The sequence below is a fragment of the Dendrobates tinctorius genome, unplaced genomic scaffold, assembly GCF_039654945.1.
Source record: "Dendrobates tinctorius isolate UK_male_01 unplaced genomic scaffold, ASM3965494v1 ptg000151l, whole genome shotgun sequence".
NCBI classification, from domain to species: Eukaryota; Metazoa; Chordata; class Amphibia; order Anura; family Dendrobatidae; genus Dendrobates; species Dendrobates tinctorius.
In genome coordinates this window covers 1,249,053-1,261,252 of record NW_027361818.1, presented here as the reverse complement: position 1 = coordinate 1,261,252, position 12,200 = coordinate 1,249,053, and the positions used below count along the sequence as shown (strand labels likewise).

At 34.8% G+C, this 12,200-nt stretch overlaps 5 non-coding genes across 5 annotated transcripts; all 5 read left to right on the top strand.

The window, feature by feature from the left end:
• Nucleotides 1–234: 234 nt before the first annotated feature.
• On the top strand, nucleotides 235–316 carry TRNAS-UGA (transfer RNA serine (anticodon UGA)). Its single transcript has one exon. It is a non-coding gene; the product is annotated as a tRNA-Ser (tRNA).
• Nucleotides 317–2,988: 2,672 nt separating this feature from the next.
• Nucleotides 2,989–3,070, top strand: TRNAS-UGA (transfer RNA serine (anticodon UGA)). Its single transcript has one exon. It is a non-coding gene; the product is annotated as a tRNA-Ser (tRNA).
• Nucleotides 3,071–5,742: 2,672 nt separating this feature from the next.
• Nucleotides 5,743–5,824, top strand: TRNAS-CGA (transfer RNA serine (anticodon CGA)). The gene has a single exon. It is a non-coding gene; the product is annotated as a tRNA-Ser (tRNA).
• Nucleotides 5,825–8,242: 2,418 nt separating this feature from the next.
• On the top strand, nucleotides 8,243–8,324 carry TRNAS-CGA (transfer RNA serine (anticodon CGA)). Its single transcript has one exon. It is a non-coding gene; the product is annotated as a tRNA-Ser (tRNA).
• Nucleotides 8,325–9,920: 1,596 nt separating this feature from the next.
• TRNAS-UGA (transfer RNA serine (anticodon UGA)) lies at nucleotides 9,921–10,002 on the top strand. Its single transcript has one exon. It is a non-coding gene; the product is annotated as a tRNA-Ser (tRNA).
• The last annotated feature ends 2,198 nt before the right edge of the window (nucleotides 10,003–12,200 follow it).

Below are 12,200 nucleotides of genomic sequence, written 5' to 3'. Positions count from 1 at the left end.
CGATGAGAAACATGTGGTCAACAAAATCACTGCGTTTCTTATTATACAATCCATTTATCTCCTTCTACTCATTGATCTCAGACCACTTCTTTCTCTTCAGTAAGTCAGTCTAGTTTTCATGCTCATGGCTTTGTAGTTCAGTAGAGATTCAGGTGAACTTAGACCAAAATCTTCTCACAGGCTCTCCCTCTGTGCTCACATGGCAAAAACATCTGATAGATTATGCAACAGTTGGCTGTGATGGACGAGTGGTTAAGGTGTTGGACTTGAAATCCAATGGGGTATCCCCGCACAGGTTCAAATCCTGTTCACAGCTTAGTATTTTACTTGGTCAAAACTTTGGACCTTCTCTAAAAGAGTAAAATAATATATACAGTATATTATTAAAACGGGCCAAGTGATATGAAAATGGGACAACTTAACATGTTTGACTCGAAATCTGCCTCAAGAATGTGATTTAGCAGTATGAAAACTCCAAGAAATATTACTCGATGTCTCCCATGATATTGATGACATCATTTGCAGATAATAGAAATCTATGTATTGGTTGCTGGAAATCCTCTACACCAAATTTCTTTCAGCAATAAAAAGTCAATGAAAGTATTTAAACTGGTTCCAAAAAGACAACTGAGAACCATCAGCAATGCCATATATTTTGATGGCTGCATTTTTAAGACGATGGACTTGAAATCTTCATGTTGGATGAAATCGTGTTCACAGTTTATTGTTTTACCTTTGAAAAGATTGGATTTTGCACATGAAAGATTAGTGAAAAGAAAATATAGTAAAAGCTGGGAATAATAAAACAATACAGATTAATTCCCTGACAGTGTGCGGAAACCAAAGACGATTTTAACCATGAGAAACACGTGGTCAACAAAATCTCTGCGTTTCTCAATATACAATCCACTCATCTCCTTCTACTTTTTAATCTCAGACCACTCCTTTCTATTCAGTAAGTCAGTCAAGTTCTCTTGCTCATGGCTGTATCCTACAATAGATATTCATGCGAATTTAGGCCAAAATCTTTTCACAGGCTGTTCTCTGTGTTCACATGGCAAACACATCTGATAAGGTGAGCCTATAATTGGCTGTGATGGTCGCAAATCCCCACACAGGTTCAAATCCTGTTCACAGTGCAGTGTTTTACTTGGTCAAAACTTTGGACCTTCTCGAAAAGAGTAAAATAATATATACAGTATATTATTAAAATGGGCCAAGACATATGAAAATGGGACAATTAAATATATTTGAGTCGAAATCTGTCTCAAGAATGAAATTAACAAGTATGAAAACTTAAAGAAATACTACTAGATGTTTCCCATGATATTGATGACATCATTTGCAGATAATAGAAATCTATGTATTGATAGCTGGAAATCCTCTACACCAAATTTCTTTCAGCAATAAAATGTCAATTAAAGTATTTAAACTGGTTCCAAAAAGACAACTGAGAACCATCAGCAATGCCATATATTTTGATGGCTGCATTTTTAAGACGATGGACTTGAATCTTGATGTTGGATGAAATCATGTTCAGTTTATTGTATCAGTTTTGAAAAGATTGCATTTTGCTTATGAAAGATTAGTGAAAAGAAAATATAGTAAAAGTTGGGAATAATAAAAAAAATGCAGATTAATTCCCTGGCAGTGCGCCGTGTCCAACCACAATTTTAAGCATGAGAAACATGTGGTCAACAAAATCACTATTTTGATGGCTGCATTTTTAAGACGATGGACTTGAAATCTTCATGTTGGATGAAATCGTGTTCACAGTTTATTGTTTTACCTTTGAAAAGATTGGATTTTGCACATGAAAGATTAGTGAAAAGAAAATATAGTAGACGCTGGGAATAATAAAACAATGCAGATTAATTCCCTGACAGTGTGTGGAAACCAAAGACAATTTTAACCATGAGAAACATGTGGTCAACAAAATCTCTGCGTTTCTCAATATACAATCCATTCATTCAATCCAATCCAATATACAATCCATTCTACTCTTTGATCTCAGACCACTCCTTTCTCTTCAGTAAGTCAGTCAAGTTCTCTTGCTCATGGCTGTATCCTAAATAGATATTCATGCGAACTTAGGCCAAAATCTTCTCACAGGCTGTTCTCTGTGTTCACATGGCAAACACATCTGATAAAGTGAGCCTATAATTGGCTGTGATGGCCGCAAATCCCCACACACGTTCAAATCCTGATCACAGTGCAATGTTTTACTTGGTCAAAACTTTGGACCTTCTCGAAAAGAGTAAAATAATATATACAGTATATTATTAAAATGGGCCAAGACATATGAAAATGGGACAACTAAATATGTTTGAGTCGAAATCTGTCTCAAGAATGAAATTAACAAGTATGAAAACTTAAAGAAATATTACTAGATGTTTCCCATGATATTGATGACATCATTTGCAGATAATAGAAATCTATGTATTGATAGCTGGAAATCCTCTACACCAAATATCTTTCAGCAATAAAATGTCAATTAAAGTATTTAAACTGGTTCCAAAAAGACAACTGAGAACCATCAGCAATGCCATATATTTTGATGGCTGCATTTTTAAGACGATGGACTTGAAATCTTCATGTTGGATGAAATCATGTTCAGTTTATTGTATTAGTTTTGAAAAGATTGGATTTTGCTTATCAAAGATTAGTGAAAAGAAAATATAGTAAAAGTTGGGAATAATAAAAAAAATGCAGATTAATTCCCTGGCAGTGCGCGGTGTCCAACCACAATTTTAACGATGAGAAACATGTGGTCAACAAAATCACTGCGTTTCTTATTATACAATCCATTTATCTCCTTCTACTCATTGATCTCAGACCACTTCTTTCTCTTCAGTAAGTCAGTCTAGTTTTCATGCTCATGGCTTTGTAGTTCAGTAGAGATTCAGGTGAACTTAGACCAAAATCTTCTCACAGGCTCTCCCTCTGTGCTCACATGGCAAAAACATCTGATAGATTATGCAACAGTTGGCTGTGATGGACGAGTGGTTAAGGTGTTGGACTTGAAATCCAATGGGGTATCCCCGCACAGGTTCAAATCCTGTTCACAGCTTAGTATTTTACTTGGTCAAAACTTTGGACCTTCTCTAAAAGAGTAAAATAATATATACAGTATATTATTAAAACGGGCCAAGTGATATGAAAATGGGACAACTTAACATGTTTGACTCGAAATCTGCCTCAAGAATGTGATTTAGCAGTATGAAAACTCCAAGAAATATTACTCGATGTCTCCCATGATATTGATGACATCATTTGCAGATAATAGAAATCTATGTATTGGTTGCTGGAAATCCTCTACACCAAATTTCTTTCAGCAATAAAAAGTCAATGAAAGTATTTAAACTGGTTCCAAAAAGACAACTGAGAACCATCAGCAATGCCATATATTTTGATGGCTGCATTTTTAAGACGATGGACTTGAAATCTTCATGTTGGATGAAATCGTGTTCACAGTTTATTGTTTTACCTTTGAAAAGATTGGATTTTGCACATGAAAGATTAGTGAAAAGAAAATATAGTAAAAGCTGGGAATAATAAAACAATACAGATTAATTCCCTGACAGTGTGCGGAAACCAAAGACGATTTTAACCATGAGAAACACGTGGTCAACAAAATCTCTGCGTTTCTCAATATACAATCCACTCATCTCCTTCTACTTTTTAATCTCAGACCACTCCTTTCTATTCAGTAAGTCAGTCAAGTTCTCTTGCTCATGGCTGTATCCTACAATAGATATTCATGCGAATTTAGGCCAAAATCTTTTCACAGGCTGTTCTCTGTGTTCACATGGCAAACACATCTGATAAGGTGAGCCTATAATTGGCTGTGATGGTCGCAAATCCCCACACAGGTTCAAATCCTGTTCACAGTGCAGTGTTTTACTTGGTCAAAACTTTGGACCTTCTCGAAAAGAGTAAAATAATATATACAGTATATTATTAAAATGGGCCAAGACATATGAAAATGGGACAATTAAATATATTTGAGTCGAAATCTGTCTCAAGAATGAAATTAACAAGTATGAAAACTTAAAGAAATACTACTAGATGTTTCCCATGATATTGATGACATCATTTGCAGATAATAGAAATCTATGTATTGATAGCTGGAAATCCTCTACACCAAATTTCTTTCAGCAATAAAATGTCAATTAAAGTATTTAAACTGGTTCCAAAAAGACAACTGAGAACCATCAGCAATGCCATATATTTTGATGGCTGCATTTTTAAGACGATGGACTTGAATCTTGATGTTGGATGAAATCATGTTCAGTTTATTGTATCAGTTTTGAAAAGATTGCATTTTGCTTATGAAAGATTAGTGAAAAGAAAATATAGTAAAAGTTGGGAATAATAAAAAAAATGCAGATTAATTCCCTGGCAGTGCGCCGTGTCCAACCACAATTTTAAGCATGAGAAACATGTGGTCAACAAAATCACTATTTTGATGGCTGCATTTTTAAGACGATGGACTTGAAATCTTCATGTTGGATGAAATCGTGTTCACAGTTTATTGTTTTACCTTTGAAAAGATTGGATTTTGCACATGAAAGATTAGTGAAAAGAAAATATAGTAGACGCTGGGAATAATAAAACAATGCAGATTAATTCCCTGACAGTGTGTGGAAACCAAAGACAATTTTAACCATGAGAAACATGTGGTCAACAAAATCTCTGCGTTTCTCAATATACAATCCATTCATTCAATCCAATCCAATATACAATCCATTCTACTCTTTGATCTCAGACCACTCCTTTCTCTTCAGTAAGTCAGTCAAGTTCTCTTGCTCATGGCTGTATCCTAAATAGATATTCATGCGAACTTAGGCCAAAATCTTCTCACAGGCTGTTCTCTGTGTTCACATGGCAAACACATCTGATAAAGTGAGCCTATAATTGGCTGTGATGGCCGCAAATCCCCACACACGTTCAAATCCTGATCACAGTGCAATGTTTTACTTGGTCAAAACTTTGGACCTTCTCGAAAAGAGTAAAATAATATATACAGTATATTATTAAAATGGGCCAAGACATATGAAAATGGGACAACTAAATATGTTTGAGTCGAAATCTGTCTCAAGAATGAAATTAACAAGTATGAAAACTTAAAGAAATATTACTAGATGTTTCCCATGATATTGATGACATCATTTGCAGATAATAGAAATCTATGTATTGATAGCTGGAAATCCTCTACACCAAATATCTTTCAGCAATAAAATGTCAATTAAAGTATTTAAACTGGTTCCAAAAAGACAACTGAGAACCATCAGCAATGCCATATATTTTGATGGCTGCATTTTTAAGACGATGGACTTGAAATCTTCATGTTGGATGAAATAATGTTCAGTTTATTGTATTAGTTTTGAAAAGATTGGATTTTGCTTATGAAAGATTAGTGAAAAGAAAATGTAGTAAAAGTTGGGAATAATAAAAAAAATGCAGATTAATTCCCTGGCAGTGCACGGTGTCCAACCACAATTTTAAGCATGAGAAACATGTGGTCAACAAAATCACTGTGTTTCTTAATATACAATCCATTTATCTCCTTCTACTCTTTGATCTCAGACCACTTCTTTCTCTTCAGTAAGTCAGTCTAGTTTTCATGCTCATGGCTTTGTAGTTCAGTAGAGATTCAGGTGAACTTAGACCAAAATCTTCTCACAGGCTCTCCCTCTGTGCTCACATGGCAAAAACATCTGATAGTTTATTCAACAGTTGGCTGTGATGGCCGAGTGGTTAAGGCGTTGGACTCGAAATCCAATGGGGTATCCCTGCACAGGTTCAAATCCTGTTCACAGCGCAGTGTTTTACTTGTTCAAAACTTTGGACCTTCTCGAAAACATTAAAATAATATATACAGTATATTATTAAAATGGGCCAAGACATATGAAAATGGGACAACTAAATATATTTGAGTCGAAATCTGTCTCAAGAATGAAATCAACAAGTATGAAAACTTAAAGAAATATTACTAGATGTTTCCCATGATATTGATGACATCATTTGCAGATAACAGAAATCTATGTATTGATAGCTGGAAATCCTCTACACCAAATTTCTTTCAGCAATAAAATGTCAATTAAAGTATTTAAACTGGTTCCAAAAAGACAACTGAGAACCATCAGCAATGCCATATATTTTGATGGCTGCATTTTTAAGACGATGGACTTGAAATCTTCATGTTGGATGAAATCATGTTCAGTTTATTGTATTAGTTTTGAAAAGATTGGATTTTGCTTATGAAAGATTAGTGAAAAGAAAATATAGTAAAAGTTGGGAATAATAAAAAAAATGCAGGTTAATTCCCTGGCAGTGCACGGTGTCCAACCACAATTTTAAGCAAGAGAAACATGTGGTCAACAAAATCACTGCGTTTCTTAATATACAATCCATTTATCTCCTTCTACTCTTTGATCTCAGACCACTTCTTTCTCTTCAGTAAGTCAGTCTAGTTTTCATGCTCATGGCTGTATCCTACAATAGATATTCATGCGAATTTAGGCCAAAATCTTTTCACAGGCTGTTCTCTGTGTTCACATAGCAAACACATCTGATAAGGTGAGCCTATAATTGGCTGTGATGGCCGCAAATCCCCACACAGGTTCAAATCCTGTTCACAGCGCAGTGTTTTACTTGGTCAAAACTTTAGACCTTCTCGAAAAGAGTAAAATAATATATACAGTATATTATTAAAACGGGCCAAGTGATATGAGAATGGGACAACTTAACATGTTTGACTCGAAACCTGCCTCAAGAATGAGATTTAGCAGTATGAAAACGCCAAGAAATATTACTCGATGTTTCCCATGATATTGATGACATCATTTGCAGATAATAGAAATCTATGTATTGGTTGCTGGAAATCCTCTACACCAAATTTCTTTCAGCAATAAAAAGTCAATGAAAGTATTTAAACTGGTTCCAAAAAGACAACTGAGAACCATCAGCAATGCCATATATTTTGATGGCTGCATTTTTAAGACGATGGACTTGAAATCTTCATGTTGGATGAAATCGTGTTCACAGTTTATTGTTTTACCTTTGAAAAGATTGGATTTTGCACATGAAAGATTAGTGAAAAGAAAATATAGTAAAAGCTGGGAATAATAAAACAATACAGATTAATTCCCTGACAGTGTGCGGAAACCAAAGACAATTTTAACCATGAGAAACACGTGGTCAACAAAATCTCTGCGTTTCTCAATATACAATCCATTCATCTCCTTCTACTCGTTAATCTCAGACCACTCCTTTCTATTCAGTAAGTCAGTCAAGTTCTCTTGCTCATGGCTGTATCCTACAATAGATATTCATGCGAATTTAGGCCAAAATCTTTTCACAGGCTGTTCTCTGTGTTCACATGGCAAACACATCTGATAAGGTGAGCCTATAATTGGCTTTGATGGCCGCAAATCCCCACACAGGTTCAAATCCTGTTCACAGTGCAGTATTTTACTTGGTCAAATCTTTGGACCTTCTCGAAAAGAGTAAAATAATATATACAGTATATTATTAAAATGGGCCAAGACATATGAAAATGGGACAACTAAATATATCTGAGTCGAAATCTGTCTCAAGAATGAAATTAACAAGTATGAAAGCTTAAAGAAATATTACTAGATGTTTCCCATGATATTGATGACATCATTTGCAGATAATAGAAATCTATGTATTGATAGCTGGAAATCCTCTACACCAAATATCTTTCAGCAATAAAATGTCAATTAAAGTATTTAAACTGGTTCCAAAAAGACAACTGAGAACCATCAGCAATGCCATATATTTTGATGGCTGCATTTTTAAGACGATGGACTTGAAATCTTCATGTTGGATGAAATCATGTTCAGTTTATTGTATTAGTTTTGAAAAGATTGGATTTTGCTTATGAAAGATTAGTGAAAAGAAAATATAGTAAAAGTTGGGAATAATAAAAAAAATGCAGATTAATTCCCTGGCAGTGCGCGGTGTCCAACCACAATTTTAAGCATGAGAAACATGTGGTCAACAAAATCACTGCGTTTCTTAATATACAATCCATTTATCTCCTTCTACTCTTTGATCTCAGACCACTTCTTTCTCTTCAGTAAGTCAGTCTAGTTTTCATGCTCATGGCTTTGTAGTTCAGTAGAGATTCAGGTGAACTTAGACCAAAATCTTCTCACAGGCTCTCCCTCTGTGCTCACATGGCAAAAACATCTGATAGATTATTCAACAGTTGGCTGTGATGGCCGAGTGGTTAAGGCGTTGGACTCGAAATCCAATGGGGTATCCCCGCACAGGTTCAAATCCTGTTCACAGCGCTGTGTTTTACTTGGTCAAAACTTTGGACCTTCTCGAAAAGAGTAAAATAATATATACAGTATATTATTAAAACGGGCCAAGTGATATGAAAAAGGGACAAATTAACATGTTTGACTTGAAATCTGCCTCAAGAATGAGATTTAGCAGTATGAAAACGCCAAGAAATATTACTCGATGTTTCCAATGATATTGATGACATCATTTGCAGATAATATAAATCTATGTATTGGTTGCTGGAAATCCTCTACACCAAATTTCTTTCAGCAATAAAAAGTCAATGAAAGTATTTAAACTGGTTCCAAAAAGACAACTGAGAACCATCAGCAATGCCATATATTTTGATGGCTGCATTTTTAAGACGATGGACTTGAAATCTTCATGTTGGATGAAATCGTGTTCACAGTTTATTGTTTTACCTTTGAAAAGATTGGATTTTGCACATGAAAGATTAGTGAAAAGAAAATATAGTAAAAGCTGGGAATAATAAAACAATACAGATTAATTCCCTGACAGTGTGCGGAAACCAAAGACGATTTTAACCATGAGAAACACGTGGTCAACAAAATCTCTGCGTTTCTCAATATACAATCCACTCATCTCCTTCTACTTTTTAATCTCAGACCACTCCTTTCTATTCAGTAAGTCAGTCAAGTTCTCTTGCTCATGGCTGTATCCTACAATAGATATTCATGCGAATTTAGGCCAAAATCTTTTCACAGGCTGTTCTCTGTGTTCACATGGCAAACACATCTGATAAGGTGAGCCTATAATTGGCTGTGATGGCCGCAAATCCCCACACAGGTTCAAATCCTGTTCACAGTGCAGTGTTTTACTTGGTCAAAACTTTGGACCTTCTCGAAAAGAGTAAAATAATATATACAGTATATTATTAAAACGGGCCAAGTGATATGAAAATGGGACAACTAAATATGTTTGAGTCGAAATCTGTCTCAAGAATGAAATTAACAAGTATGAAAACTTAAAGAAATATTACTAGATGTTTCCCATGATATTGATGACATCATTTGCAGATAATAGAAATCTATGTATTGATAGCTGGAAATCCTCTACACCAAATATCTTTCAGCAATAAAATGTCAATTAAAGTATTTAAACTGGTTCCAAAAAGACAACTGAGAACCATCAGCAATGCCATATATTTTGATGGCTGCATTTTTAAGACGATGGACTTGAAATCTTCATGTTGGATGAAATCATGTTCAGTTTATTGTATTAGTTTTGAAAAGATTGGATTTTGCTTATCAAAGATTAGTGAAAAGAAAATATAGTAAAAGTTGGGAATAATAAAAAAAATGCAGATTAATTCCCTGGCAGTGCGCGGTGTCCAACCACAATTTTAACGATGAGAAACATGTGGTCAACAAAATCACTGCGTTTCTTATTATACAATCCATTTATCTCCTTCTACTCATTGATCTCAGACCACTTCTTTCTCTTCAGTAAGTCAGTCTAGTTTTCATGCTCATGGCTTTGTAGTTCAGTAGAGATTCAGGTGAACTTAGACCAAAATCTTCTCACAGGCTCTCCCTCTGTGCTCACATGGCAAAAACATCTGATAGATTATGCAACAGTTGGCTGTGATGGCCGAGTGGTTAAGGTGTTGGACTTGAAATCCAATGGGGTATCCCCGCACAGGTTCAAATCCTGTTCACAGCTTAGTATTTTACTTGGTCAAAACTTTGGACCTTCTCTAAAAGAGTAAAATAATATATACAGTATATTATTAAAACGGGCCAAGTGATATGAAAATGGGACAACTTAACATGTTTGACTCGAAATCTGCCTCAAGAATGAGATTTAGCAGTATGAAAACTCCAAGAAATATTACTCGATGTCTCCCATGATATTGATGACATCATTTGCAGATAATAGAAATCTATGTATTGGTTGCTGGAAATCCTCTACACCAAATTTCTTTCAGCAATAAAAAGTCAATGAAAGTATTTAAACTGGTTCCAAAAAGACAACTGAGAACCATCAGCAATGCCATATATTTTGATGGCTGCATTTTTAAGACGATGGACTTGAAATCTTCATGTTGGATGAAATCGTGTTCACAGTTTATTGTTTTACCTTTGAAAAGATTGGATTTTGCACATGAAAGATTAGTGAAAAGAAAATATAGTAAAAGCTGGGAATAATAAAACAATACAGATTAATTCCCTGACAGTGTGCGGAAACCAAAGACGATTTTAACCATGAGAAACACGTGGTCAACAAAATCTCTGCGTTTCTCAATATACAATCCACTCATCTCCTTCTACTTTTTAATCTCAGACCACTCCTTTCTATTCAGTAAGTCAGTCAAGTTCTCTTGCTCATGGCTGTATCCTACAATAGATATTCATGCGAATTTAGGCCAAAATCTTTTCACAGGCTGTTCTCTGTGTTCACATGGCAAACACATCTGATAAGGTGAGCCTATAATTGGCTGTGATGGTCGCAAATCCCCACACAGGTTCAAATCCTGTTCACAGTGCAGTGTTTTACTTGGTCAAAACTTTGGACCTTCTCGAAAAGAGTAAAATAATATATACAGTATATTATTAAAATGGGCCAAGACATATGAAAATGGGACAATTAAATATATTTGAGTCGAAATCTGTCTCAAGAATGAAATTAACAAGTATGAAAACTTAAAGAAATACTACTAGATGTTTCCCATGATATTGATGACATCATTTGCAGATAATAGAAATCTATGTATTGATAGCTGGAAATCCTCTACACCAAATTTCTTTCAGCAATAAAATGTCAATTAAAGTATTTAAACTGGTTCCAAAAAGACAACTGAGAACCATCAGCAATGCCATATATTTTGATGGCTGCATTTTTAAGACGATGGACTTGAATCTTGATGTTGGATGAAATCATGTTCAGTTTATTGTATCAGTTTTGAAAAGATTGCATTTTGCTTATGAAAGATTAGTGAAAAGAAAATATAGTAAAAGTTGGGAATAATAAAAAAAATGCAGATTAATTCCCTGGCAGTGCGCCGTGTCCAACCACAATTTTAAGCATGAGAAACATGTGGTCAACAAAATCACTATTTTGATGGCTGCATTTTTAAGACGATGGACTTGAAATCTTCATGTTGGATGAAATCGTGTTCACAGTTTATTGTTTTACCTTTGAAAAGATTGGATTTTGCACATGAAAGATTAGTGAAAAGAAAATATAGTAGACGCTGGGAATAATAAAACAATGCAGATTAATTCCCTGACAGTGTGTGGAAACCAAAGACAATTTTAACCATGAGAAACATGTGGTCAACAAAATCTCTGCGTTTCTCAATATACAATCCATTCATTCAATCCAATCCAATATACAATCCATTCTACTCTTTGATCTCAGACCACTCCTTTCTCTTCAGTAAGTCAGTCAAGTTCTCTTGCTCATGGCTGTATCCTAAATAGATATTCATGCGAACTTAGGCCAAAATCTTCTCACAGGCTGTTCTCTGTGTTCACATGGCAAACACATCTGATAAAGTGAGCCTATAATTGGCTGTGATGGCCGCAAATCCCCACACACGTTCAAATCCTGATCACAGTGCAATGTTTTACTTGGTCAAAACTTTGGACCTTCTCGAAAAGAGTAAAATAATATATACAGTATATTATTAAAATGGGCCAAGACATATGAAAATGGGACAACTAAATATGTTTGAGTCGAAATCTGTCTCAAGAATGAAATTAACAAGTATGAAAACTTAAAGAAATATTACTAGATGTTTCCCATGATATTGATGACATCATTTGCAGATAATAGAAATCTATGTATTGATAGCTGGAAATCCTCTACACCAAATATCTTTCAGCAATAAAATGTCAATTAAAGTATTTAAACTTGTT